This window comes from Acipenser ruthenus, chromosome 39, assembly GCF_902713425.1.
Source record: "Acipenser ruthenus chromosome 39, fAciRut3.2 maternal haplotype, whole genome shotgun sequence".
NCBI classification, from domain to species: domain Eukaryota; kingdom Metazoa; phylum Chordata; class Actinopteri; order Acipenseriformes; family Acipenseridae; genus Acipenser; species Acipenser ruthenus.
In genome coordinates this window covers 5,929,286-5,941,695 of record NC_081227.1, presented here as the reverse complement: position 1 = coordinate 5,941,695, position 12,410 = coordinate 5,929,286, and the positions used below count along the sequence as shown (strand labels likewise).

Here is a 12,410-nt window from a genome sequence, read left to right as displayed (position 1 = left end):
CAAAGAAAGGGTCTGTATAATGTTGCTTTCAGAGTACAGTTCATCTGTCCAATAGCTGTAAAAATTGTACTGAATAAAGACTCAAAATTGATTTTTAAAACCACACAACTGCTTAAGGAGCCCTTAATATCTGAGTGATTTTCATGGTGTTGTTTTGGGGGGCATTGCAAATTTGTCAAGTTTCAGGGAAAAAAATGCAATTTATTACCAGAGCTGTCTTTAAACATAAGAGAAAACCATTTGTTTTAAGAAACTTTCTGAAACTCTTTATAACAAGTTAAAAAACAAGAACCTAAACGGACCTGTGATACTGTGTTCATTTAACTGATATTAGAAAATATTTAAACCAGCCTCATGTTAAGACACAATAAGAAAAATCTTAGCAGCCACTCATTTATAAAAACTGAGTGCTTACCTTGTGAAGTTCAAAGTGGCTGGTTGTTTAAAGTTATAAGATATTTCAGGTTTCATTTCTGTGTCCATTATTCAAGAAAAGCACAATGCTATGTGAAGTTGGCTGTTTGTATTAGGAAGTTTTATTTATAGAAGGGTGTGGGAGTAAAGTTCTAAGCTGCTAGACTTCACAGTTTCCATCAGGTTGTTAAATATATAAGGATGAACACCTTACCCTAAATACCAGAGATGTAGAACCACCACAAACAAGGCTGTATGGGAATTCAAAACCTTTATTCATTTGCTTTGTATTTATTTATTGTTATAACAAATCAATTGCTAGTTTCATTTACATGTCAAATCTCAGTATCCATAAGCACCGTAGCCAAATTTGGGCATCTGAGGAGAACTCTCATTCTTCGGTTTCATAACCTCCATTACTTTGATCCTTTTGGGGTCCCAGATGCAGTCTTCCTCCAGCCCGCTCGATACCATCCCGCAGCCGGGAGGGACCCAGGCAGTGTCGTAGCCGTAGTCGTGCCAGGTCTTCTGCATGGGGTGCCCCTGACAGTCTATCTTCTTAACCTTGCCGACGTTGACCCTCAGTTTCAGGACCCTCCTTTCTTTATCTGGACGGTTGAGTGGGTACCGGCTGGCCTTGTTAAAGTCTCGGCTGACATAGACCCCCTGCCCCAGCATGCCATCAGGTGATTGTTTGAATCCGCATCTCTTGATGGATTCTGCGCGCTCCTTCGTGGTTCCGTGGTACATGGTGTAGAGCTTCCCCTCTACAGGTTCTGCGTAACTCTGAAGGCAAGCTTCAACAAAAAAGGGGGAATCTTCTTCAGCCCACATGTTCATCCTGCAGTTTAGGAGAGCGATGCTTTCAAACCTGGCAGTGGAATGATCTGAGAGAACAAGGGGGCATTTTATTTAGGTATGTTTAATAGCTCATTAATTTACTTATCCCCACAGTGATTTGTACTGTACCATACCGAATGCTTAATAAATATCGTATGGTGGGTCATTAAAACAAAACATGGGAGCAATGAAAATTCACGGCAATATGACAGACAGACTGGCAGATCAACTATACACGGCTCATACGTTAACAAGAGAACAGTTGTGGGTTCGGCTGCACCGCCAGCACGCCCATTTCCTGCATCCTTAGGCGCCAAAATAATTAAATCATTTGACATTTAGATCCTTTATATAGCTACCTGCTTGAAAACCACTTTGTGTTTTAATTAGACATCTTAAACAACTTCTAAAAAGTCTTATGCATTTAACCATTTGTGGCTATGTGTTCCTTTTTTCTCACTATTTTAAATGTATTGCATGTGTGGCCTATTGAAGTCATCAATTAAATTAGACAATCACTAATTTGCCTATTTTGACAATGTTCCAAGATTTTCAGTTACATCGGTTTGATTTCATATGCACAACAAATCAAAACTACACAAGCAATGAGATGTTCTAATACATTAGCACACTACGGTATTTATGTTTCAGTATTAGACATTGAAACTGTTTAATTACTAGTCTTACTGTAAAGTTATTGCAGAAAGAGTAAACCATGAATAACCAAATCCTGTTTGTCAAACAGCTCATTATGAACCAATCCCGATGAGCTATTGAACCCTAATTGATTAGTGATTATGGCTTCATTCACACTGAATACATGTTAATAATGAGTCTGTAAAATAAAGTGTAATCAAAGAAGATGAAGTTTGTTGTAAAATGGGCTGAACAAACCTGTGTAAAAAAAAAAAAAAAAAAAAAAATTCAATATCTCACTCAAATACACTCATGGCTGATTTCACAGACCTAGATCAGCACTAATCTTGAACTATCTAATGTTATTCTGGGTAAAGTAATCCAAGGTTAGTATCAATCAAGTTCTGTGAAACTAGACACAAATGTAGCCAAGCAGGAGATTTTAAAGTACCGTAACCAAAAAACAAAACCAAATAGAGTTTCGATTGCAATCTAAGTGATGCAAGACGGCTCTGCTTGTGTTAGGTGCAGTTCTAACAGGAAAAGGTCTTTGTTCAGCAAAGAAAATGTCTCTGAGAGAGTTTCATGTTTTTATTTTGGGGGGCATTTAAGAAACTTTCTGATACTCTTTATAACAAGTTAGATAACGATAACGTAAACCGACCTGTGATACTGTGTCCATTTAACTGATATTATAACATATTTTAAACAGCATCATGTTAGACACAGTAAGAAGAAGAAGAAGAAGAAGAAGAAGAAAAACACAATAGCATAGTAATAGATTACACCACAGTCCCTAACAGCCCCTAATTATTAAACTCAGAGTGCTTACCTTGTGAAGTACAAAGTGGCTGCTTGTTTAAAGTTAAAAGATATTTCAGGTTTAATTTCTGTAGACCGTTATTCAAGAAAAGGAGAATGCTATCTGAAGTTGGCTGTTTGTGTGCCCCTCCCGCCCAGCTGAAGTTTTTGTCTGGTTTCGATTCTAATTTCAGTGACACAAGATGGCTCTGCTTGTGTTAAGTGCAGTTCTAACAGGAAAAGGTCTTTGTTCAGCAAAGAAAGGGTCTGTATAATGTTGCTTTCAGAGTACAGTTCATCTGTCCAATAGCTGTAAAAATTGTACTGAATAAAGACTCAACATTGATTTTTAAAACCACACAACTTCTTAAGGAACCCTTAATATCTGAATGATTTTCATGGTGTTGTTTTGGGGGGCATTGCAAATTTGTCAAGTTTCAAGGAAAAAAATGCAATTTATTACCAGAGCTGTCTTTAAATATAAAAGAAAACCATTTGTTTTAAGAAACTTTCTGAAACTCTTTATAACAAGTAAAAAAACGAGAACCTAAACGGACCTGTGATACTGTGTTCATTTAACTGATATTAGAAAATATTTAAACCAGCCTCATGTTAAGACACAATAAGAAAAATCCTAGCAGCCACTCATTTATAAAAACTGAGTGCTTACCTTGTGAAGTTCAAAGTGGCTGGTTGTTTAAAGTTAAAAGATATTTCAGGTTTCATTTCTGTGTCCATTATTCAAGAAAAGCACAATGCTATGTGAAGTTGGCTGTTTGTATTAGGAAGTTTAATTTATAGAAGGGTGTGGGAGTAAAGTTCTAAGCTGCTAGACTTCACAGTTTCCATCAGGTTGTTAAATATATAAGGATGCACACCTTACCCTAAATACCAGAGATGTAGAACCACCACAAACAAGGCTGTTTGGGAATTCAAAACCTTTATTCATTTGCTTTGTATTTATTTATTGTTATAACAAATCAATTGCTAGTTTCATTTACATGTCAAATCTCAGTATCTATAAGCAGCGTAGCCAAATTTGGGCATCTGAGGAGAACTCTCATTCTTCGGTTTCATAACCTCCATTACTTTGATCCTGTTGGGGTCCCAGATGCAGTCTTCCTCCAGCCCGCTCGATACCATCCCGCAGCCGGGAGGGACCCAGGCAGTGTCGTAGCCTTGGTCGTGCCAGGTCTACTGCATGGGGTGCCCCTGACAGTCTATCTTCTTAACCTTGCCGACGTTGACCCTCAGTTTCAGGACCCTCCTTTCTTTATCTGGACGGTTGAGTGGGTACCGGCTGGCCTTGTTAAAGTCTCGGCTGACATAGACCCCCTGCCCCAGCATGCCATCAGGTGATTGTCTGAATCCGCATCTCTTGATGGATTCTGCGCGCTCCTTCGTGGTTCCGTGGTACATGGTGTAGAGCTTCCCCTCTACAGGTTCTGCGTAACTCTGAAGGCAAGCTTCAACAAAAAAGGGGGAATCTTCTTCAGCCCACATGTTCATCCTGCAGTTTAGGAGAGCGATGCTTTCAAACCTGGCAGTGGAATGATCTGAGAGAACAAGGGGGCATTTTATTTAGGTATGTTTAATAGCTCATTAATTTACTTATCCCCACAGTGATTTGTACTGTACCATACCGAATGCTTAATAAATATCGTATGGTGGGTCATTAAAACAAAACATGGGAGCAATGAAAATTCACGGCAATATGACAGACAGACTGGCAGATCAACTATACACGGCTCATACGTTAACAAGAGAACAGTTGTGGGTTCGGCTGCACCGCCAGCACGCCCATTTCCTGCATCCTTAGGCGCCAAAATAATTAAATCATTTGACATTTAGATCCTTTATATAGCTACCTGCTTGAAAACCACTTTGTGTTTTAATTAGACATCTTAAACAACTTCTAAAAAGTCTCATGCATTTAACCATTTGTGGCTATGTGTTCCTTTTCTCTCACTATTTTAAATGTATTGCATGTGTGGCCTATTGAAGTCATCAATTAAATTAGACAATCACTAATTTGCCTATTTTGACAATGTTCCAAGATTTTCAGTTACATCGGTTTGATTTCATATGCACAACAAATCAAAACTACACAAGCAATGAGATGTTCTAATACATTAGCACACTACGGTATTTATGTTTCAGTATTAGACATTGAAACTGTTTAATTACTAGTCTTACTGTAAAGTTATTGCAGAAAGAGTAAACCATGAATAACCAAATCCTGTTTGTCAAACAGCTCATTATGAACCAATCCCGATGAGCTATTGAACCCTAATTGATTAGTGATTATGGCTTCATTCACACTGAATACATGTTAATAATGAGTCTGTAAAATAAAGTGTAATCAAAGAAGATGAAGTTTGTTGTAAAATGGGCTGAACAAACCTGTGTAAAAAAAAAAAAAAAAAAAAAAATTCAATATCTCACTCAAATACACTCATGGCTGATTTCACAGACCTAGATCAGCACTAATCTTGAACTATCTAATGTTATTCTGGGTAAAGTAATCCAAGGTTAGTATCAATCAAGTTCTGTGAAACTAGACACAAATGTAGCCAAGCAGGAGATTTTAAAGTACCGTAACCAAAAAACAAAACCAAATAGAGTTTCGATTGCAATCTAAGTGATGCAAGACGGCTCTGCTTGTGTTAGGTGCAGTTCTAACAGGAAAAGGTCTTTGTTCAGCAAAGAAAATGTCTCTGAGAGAGTTTCATGTTTTTATTTTGGGGGGCATTTAAGAAACTTTCTGATACTCTTTATAACAAGTTAGATAACGATAACGTAAACCGACCTGTGATACTGTGTCCATTTAACTGATATTATAACATATTTTAAACAGCATCATGTTAGACACAGTAAGAAGAAGAAGAAGAAGAAGAAGAAGAAAAACACAATAGCATAGTAATAGATTACACCACAGTCCCTAACAGCCCCTAATTATTAAACTCAGAGTGCTTACCTTGTGAAGTACAAAGTGGCTGCTTGTTTAAAGTTAAAAGATATTTCAGGTTTAATTTCTGTAGACCGTTATTCAAGAAAAGGAGAATGCTATCTGAAGTTGGCTGTTTGTGTGCCCCTCCCGCCCAGCTGAAGTTTTTGTCTGGTTTCGATTCTAATTTCAGTGACACAAGATGGCTCTGCTTGTGTTAAGTGCAGTTCTAACAGGAAAAGGTCTTTGTTCAGCAAAGAAAGGGTCTGTATAATGTTGCTTTCAGAGTACAGTTCATCTGTCCAATAGCTGTAAAAATTGTACTGAATAAAGACTCAACATTGATTTTTAAAACCACACAACTTCTTAAGGAACCCTTAATATCTGAATGATTTTCATGGTGTTGTTTTGGGGGGCATTGCAAATTTGTCAAGTTTCAAGGAAAAAAATGCAATTTATTACCAGAGCTGTCTTTAAATATAAAAGAAAACCATTTGTTTTAAGAAACTTTCTGAAACTCTTTATAACAAGTAAAAAAACGAGAACCTAAACGGACCTGTGATACTGTGTTCATTTAACTGATATTAGAAAATATTTAAACCAGCCTCATGTTAAGACACAATAAGAAAAATCCTAGCAGCCACTCATTTATAAAAACTGAGTGCTTACCTTGTGAAGTTCAAAGTGGCTGGTTGTTTAAAGTTAAAAGATATTTCAGGTTTCATTTCTGTGTCCATTATTCAAGAAAAGCACAATGCTATGTGAAGTTGGCTGTTTGTATTAGGAAGTTTAATTTATAGAAGGGTGTGGGAGTAAAGTTCTAAGCTGCTAGACTTCACAGTTTCCATCAGGTTGTTAAATATATAAGGATGCACACCTTACCCTAAATACCAGAGATGTAGAACCACCACAAACAAGGCTGTTTGGGAATTCAAAACCTTTATTCATTTGCTTTGTATTTATTTATTGTTATAACAAATCAATTGCTAGTTTCATTTACATGTCAAATCTCAGTATCTATAAGCAGCGTAGCCAAATTTGGGCATCTGAGGAGAACTCTCATTCTTCGGTTTCATAACCTCCATTACTTTGATCCTGTTGGGGTCCCAGATGCAGTCTTCCTCCAGCCCGCTCGATACCATCCCGCAGCCGGGAGGGACCCAGGCAGTGTCGTAGCCTTGGTCGTGCCAGGTCTACTGCATGGGGTGCCCCTGACAGTCTATCTTCTTAACCTTGCCGACGTTGACCCTCAGTTTCAGGACCCTCCTTTCTTTATCTGGACGGTTGAGTGGGTACCGGCTGGCCTTGTTAAAGTCTCGGCTGACATAGACCCCCTGCCCCAGCATGCCATCAGGTGATTGTCTGAATCCGCATCTCTTGATGGATTCTGCGCGCTCCTTCGTGGTTCCGTGGTACATGGTGTAGAGCTTCCCCTCTACAGGTTCTGCGTAACTCTGAAGGCAAGCTTCAACAAAAAAGGGGGAATCTTCTTCAGCCCACATGTTCATCCTGCAGTTTAGGAGAGCGATGCTTTCAAACCTGGCAGTGGAATGATCTGAGAGAACAAGGGGGCATTTTATTTAGGTATGTTTAATAGCTCATTAATTTACTTATCCCCACAGTGATTTGTACTGTACCATACCGAATGCTTAATAAATATCGTATGGTGGGTCATTAAAACAAAACATGGGAGCAATGAAAATTCACGGCAATATGACAGACAGACTGGCAGATCAACTATACACGGCTCATACGTTAACAAGAGAACAGTTGTGGGTTCGGCTGCACCGCCAGCACGCCCATTTCCTGCATCCTTAGGCGCCAAAATAATTAAATCATTTGACATTTAGATCCTTTATATAGCTACCTGCTTGAAAACCACTTTGTGTTTTAATTAGACATCTTAAACAACTTCTAAAAAGTCTCATGCATTTAACCATTTGTGGCTATGTGTTCCTTTTCTCTCACTATTTTAAATGTATTGCATGTGTGGCCTATTGAAGTCATCAATTAAATTAGACAATCACTAATTTGCCTATTTTGACAATGTTCCAAGATTTTCAGTTACATCGGTTTGATTTCATATGCACAACAAATCAAAACTACACAAGCAATGAGATGTTCTAATACATTAGCACACTACGGTATTTATGTTTCAGTATTAGACATTGAAACTGTTTAATTACTAGTCTTACTGTAAAGTTATTGCAGAAAGAGTAAACCATGAATAACCAAATCCTGTTTGTCAAACAGCTCATTATGAACCAATCCCGATGAGCTATTGAACCCTAATTGATTAGTGATTATGGCTTCATTCACACTGAATACATGTTAATAATGAGTCTGTAAAATAAAGTGTAATCAAAGAAGATGAAGTTTGTTGTAAAATGGGCTGAACAAACCTGTGTAAAAAAAAAAAAAAAAAAAAAAATTCAATATCTCACTCAAATACACTCATGGCTGATTTCACAGACCTAGATCAGCACTAATCTTGAACTATCTAATGTTATTCTGGGTAAAGTAATCCAAGGTTAGTATCAATCAAGTTCTGTGAAACTAGACACAAATGTAGCCAAGCAGGAGATTTTAAAGTACCGTAACCAAAAAACAAAACCAAATAGAGTTTCGATTGCAATCTAAGTGATGCAAGACGGCTCTGCTTGTGTTAGGTGCAGTTCTAACAGGAAAAGGTCTTTGTTCAGCAAAGAAAATGTCTCTGAGAGAGTTTCATGTTTTTATTTTGGGGGGCATTTAAGAAACTTTCTGATACTCTTTATAACAAGTTAGATAACGATAACGTAAACCGACCTGTGATACTGTGTCCATTTAACTGATATTATAACATATTTTAAACAGCATCATGTTAGACACAGTAAGAAGAAGAAGAAGAAGAAGAAGAAGAAAAACACAATAGCATAGTAATAGATTACACCACAGTCCCTAACAGCCCCTAATTATTAAACTCAGAGTGCTTACCTTGTGAAGTACAAAGTGGCTGCTTGTTTAAAGTTAAAAGATATTTCAGGTTTAATTTCTGTAGACCGTTATTCAAGAAAAGGAGAATGCTATCTGAAGTTGGCTGTTTGTGTGCCCCTCCCGCCCAGCTGAAGTTTTTGTCTGGTTTCGATTCTAATTTCAGTGACACAAGATGGCTCTGCTTGTGTTAAGTGCAGTTCTAACAGGAAAAGGTCTTTGTTCAGCAAAGAAAGGGTCTGTATAATGTTGCTTTCAGAGTACAGTTCATCTGTCCAATAGCTGTAAAAATTGTACTGAATAAAGACTCAACATTGATTTTTAAAACCACACAACTTCTTAAGGAACCCTTAATATCTGAATGATTTTCATGGTGTTGTTTTGGGGGGCATTGCAAATTTGTCAAGTTTCAAGGAAAAAAATGCAATTTATTACCAGAGCTGTCTTTAAATATAAAAGAAAACCATTTGTTTTAAGAAACTTTCTGAAACTCTTTATAACAAGTAAAAAAACGAGAACCTAAACGGACCTGTGATACTGTGTTCATTTAACTGATATTAGAAAATATTTAAACCAGCCTCATGTTAAGACACAATAAGAAAAATCCTAGCAGCCACTCATTTATAAAAACTGAGTGCTTACCTTGTGAAGTTCAAAGTGGCTGGTTGTTTAAAGTTAAAAGATATTTCAGGTTTCATTTCTGTGTCCATTATTCAAGAAAAGCACAATGCTATGTGAAGTTGGCTGTTTGTATTAGGAAGTTTAATTTATAGAAGGGTGTGGGAGTAAAGTTCTAAGCTGCTAGACTTCACAGTTTCCATCAGGTTGTTAAATATATAAGGATGCACACCTTACCCTAAATACCAGAGATGTAGAACCACCACAAACAAGGCTGTTTGGGAATTCAAAACCTTTATTCATTTGCTTTGTATTTATTTATTGTTATAACAAATCAATTGCTAGTTTCATTTACATGTCAAATCTCAGTATCTATAAGCAGCGTAGCCAAATTTGGGCATCTGAGGAGAACTCTCATTCTTCGGTTTCATAACCTCCATTACTTTGATCCTTTTGGGGTCCCAGATGCAGTCTTCCTCCAGCCCGCTCGATACCATCCCGCAGCCGGGAGGGACCCAGGCAGTGTCGTAGCCTTGGTCGTGCCAGGTCTACTGCATGGGGTGCCCCTGACAGTCTATCTTCTTAACCTTGCCGACGTTGACCCTCAGTTTCAGGACCCTCCTTTCTTTATCTGGACGGTTGAGTGGGTACCGGCTGGCCTTGTTAAAGTCTCGGCTGACATAGACCCCCTGCCCCAGCATGCCATCAGGTGATTGTCTGAATCCGCATCTCTTGATGGATTCTGCGCGCTCCTTCGTGGTTCCGTGGTACATGGTGTAGAGCTTCCCCTCTACAGGTTCTGCGTAACTCTGAAGGCAAGCTTCAACAAAAAAGGGGGAATCTTCTTCAGCCCACATGTTCATCCTGCAGTTTAGGAGAGCGATGCTTTCAAACCTGGCAGTGGAATGATCTGAGAGAACAAGGGGGCATTTTATTTAGGTATGTTTAATAGCTCATTAATTTACTTATCCCCACAGTGATTTGTACTGTACCATACCGAATGCTTAATAAATATCGTATGGTGGGTCATTAAAACAAAACATGGGAGCAATGAAAATTCACGGCAATATGACAGACAGACTGGCAGATCAACTATACACGGCTCATACGTTAACAAGAGAACAGTTGTGGGTTCGGCTGCACCGCCAGCACGCCCATTTCCTGCATCCTTAGGCGCCAAAATAATTAAATCATTTGACATTTAGATCCTTTATATAGCTACCTGCTTGAAAACCACTTTGTGTTTTAATTAGACATCTTAAACAACTTCTAAAAAGTCTCATGCATTTAACCATTTGTGGCTATGTGTTCCTTTTCTCTCACTATTTTAAATGTATTGCATGTGTGGCCTATTAAAGTCATCAATTAAATTAGACAATCACTAATTTTTCTATTTTGACAATGTTCCAAGATTTTCAGTTACATCGGTTTGATTTCATATGCACAACAAATCAAAACTACACAAGCAATGAGATGTTCTAATACATTAGCACACTACGGTATTTATGTTTCAGTATAAGACATTGAAACTGTTTAATTACTAGTCTTACTGTAAAGTTATTGCAGAAAGAGTAAACCATGAATAACCAAATCCTGTTTGTCAAACAGCTCATTATGAACCAATCCCGATGAGCTATTGAACCCTAATTGATTAGTGATTATGGCTTCATTCACACTGAATACATGTTAATAGTGAGTCTGTAAAATAAAGTGTAATCAAAGAAGATGAAGTTTGTTGTAAAATGGGCTGAACAAACCTGTGTAAAAAAAAAAAAAAAAAAAAATTCAATATCTCACTCAAATACACTCATGGCTGATTTCACAGACCTAGATCAGCACTAATCTTGAACTATCTAATGTTATTCTGGGTAAAGTAATCCAAGGTTAGTATCAATCAAGTTCTGTGAAACTAGACACAAATGTAGCCAAGCAGGAGATTTTAAAGTACCGTAACCAAAAAACAAAACCAAATAGAGTTTCGATTGCAATCTAAGTGATGCAAGACGGCTCTGCTTGTGTTAGGTGCAGTTCTAACAGGAAAAGGTCTTTGTTCAGCAAAGAAAATGTCTCTGAGAGAGTTTCATGTTTTTATTTTGGGGGGCATTTAAGAAACTTTCTGATACTCTTTATAACAAGTTAGATAACGATAACGTAAACCAACCTGTGATACTGTGTCCATTTAACTGATATTATAACATATTTTAAACAGCATCATGTTAGACACAGTAAGAAGAAGTAGAAGAAGAAGAAAAACACAATAGCATAGTAATAGATTACACCACAGTCCCTAACAGCCCTTAATTATAAAACTCAGAGTGCTTACCTTGTGAAGTACAAAGTGGCTGCTTGTTTAAAGTTAAAAGATATTTCAGGTTTAATTTCTGTAGACCGTTATTCAAGAAATGGAGAATGCTATCTGAAGTTGGCTGTTTGTGTGCCCCTCCCGCCCAGCTGAAGTTTTTGTCTGGTTTCGATTCTAATTTCAGTGACACAAGATGGCTCTGCTTGTGTTAAGTGCAGTTCTAACAGGAAAAGGTCTTTGTTCAGCAAAGAAAGGGTCTGTATAGTGTTGCTTTCAGAGTACAGTTCATCTGTCCAATAGCTGTAAAAATTGTACTGAATAAAGACTCAAAATTGATTTTTAAAACCACACAACTGCTTAAGGAGCCCTTAATATCTGAGTGATTTTCATGGTGTTGTTTTGGGGGGCATTGCAAATTTGTCAAGTTTCAGGGAAAAAAATGCAATTTATTACCAGAGCTGTCTTTAAACATAAGAGAAAACCATTTGTTTTAAGAAACTTTCTGAAACTCTTTATAACAAGTTAAAAAACAAGAACCTAAACGGACCTGTGATACTGTGTTCATTTAACTGATATTAGAAAATATTTAAACCAGCCTCATGTTAAGACACAATAAGAAAAATCCTAGCAGCCACTCATTTATAAAAACTGAGTGCTTACCTTGTGAAGTTCAAAGTGGCTGGTTGTTTAAAGTTAAAAGATATTTCAGGTTTCATTTCTGTGTCCATTATTCAAGAAAAGCACAATGCTATGTGAAGTTGGCTGTTTGTATTAGGAAGTTTAATTTATAGAAGGGTGTGGGAGTAAAGTTCTAAGCTGCTAGACTTCACAGTTTCCATCAGGTTGTTAAATATATAAGGATGCACACCTTACCCTAAA

The 12,410-nt window shown here is 37.5% G+C and overlaps 1 pseudogene; it reads right to left on the bottom strand.

Annotated features, from left to right (window-relative positions):
• Window positions 1–670: 670 nt before the first annotated feature.
• Window positions 671–11,698, bottom strand: LOC131707321 (uncharacterized; annotated as a pseudogene).
• Window positions 11,699–12,410: the final 712 nt, after the last annotated feature.